The sequence below is a fragment of the Acyrthosiphon pisum genome, unplaced genomic scaffold (genome assembly GCF_005508785.2).
Source record: "Acyrthosiphon pisum isolate AL4f unplaced genomic scaffold, pea_aphid_22Mar2018_4r6ur Scaffold_21548;HRSCAF=24219, whole genome shotgun sequence".
Lineage (NCBI taxonomy): Eukaryota > Metazoa > Arthropoda > Insecta > Hemiptera > Aphididae > Acyrthosiphon > Acyrthosiphon pisum.
Genome location: NW_021771027.1, coordinates 122,273 through 123,712, shown reverse-complemented (window position 1 = coordinate 123,712; position 1,440 = coordinate 122,273).

Below are 1,440 nucleotides of genomic sequence, written 5' to 3'. Positions count from 1 at the left end.
TGTAATTCATTATTAGAACAAAAAAATTCATAATTAAAATTTTTTTGAAGCAAATATTGGAAGAACATTAAATGATCTCCATGAAGAGCTATATTCTGAGTTTGAATCTGATCTACGAGTTGTTTTTTTGAATAAATCCAGTCCATATTAGTGAAAAGAGTAATACTAAATTGTTTTATTTCAAATTTATGAAATAAGTATATAATAATAATAATATAGTATAGAACTAATAATATAGAATAATATAATATACTAATATATACTAATAATATAAAACTGTATATTCAAATAACAGTCGAGTGGAAACTGGAGATCAAACAAACATTTAACGTGTTGCCCTCAGCGCTCTCACGGCTCGAGCGTCGCTAATGAGCACCGACTACCGAGCAGTACGCTCCAGTAAAGACAACGCGTGCGCGTAAGCGATAAATAAATACTATTACGGTCAACCTCCCCCTTCACTCTTCTACACCGGACACTGAATTGATCACAACTAGTCTGTCGTCAACGACTTGACTGATATTAGTAGTTTATGCAGTACTTGCATAAAGTACGGACTCCGCGAGACAGCAGAGAAAGATTAACATACGGCCGACCGTCGGTACGTTTATCACTGTTATTGTAATAATGTACGCCGTACGGATAGTAATAAATAATGATCGAACGGACGGACAATATGGGTATACACAACTTGCAGCACGGCGGCTAGCGAGCAAATGAAATAGTAATAGGAGTAGGAACTAGGAAGCGCGTTGCGCGTATGCCACACTGCCGCGCCGCCGTGCAACCAAGGTCACGCACTCACGCATGCGCATATCGTCACAACTCAACGCGGTATTGCGAAAGCGAAAAACTAGTAAATTCGACCGTTCTCCATATACGTTGCATGTAAAAATCAAAATATCGTCCGTTTTCCTGTATATATGTCTCTCTGTTCACTCTGTGCTACGACACCGGGCCGCTGTAAAGCACAGAACGCTCTCTAGCGAGATCTATCGATTAGTTATTACGACTTACGAGTTACGACCAATACGACGTGATGAAGATGAACAGAATTTAGTTTGTTTTCTGACTTTGGTTGTTTCGGTATATTATGGTCAAATCAGTGCTTTGTGCGAGTCGCCTGTGCAATTGTGTATCATTTAATCATTACGAAAAATAATATTTCTGTAACGATTCAACAATCCACGAGAGGTGTCAAGTTCTAGTAAGCATTAACTATCAAGTAATATATTTTTTTTTATAATATTAATTTTTAAAATTACTCATTGTAAGTAATTTACATTATTTTGTGTACTTTAATACCTTCAATGCCACGGACTAAGATAGTATGGACTGGTATCGACATGGTTGGGGGGTAGTAGAGGAACGGTCCTCAAATGTTTCGACACCGCCACTCCCCCGCCCTAATAGGCCGCCGAAAGGTACAACTAGGGGTAA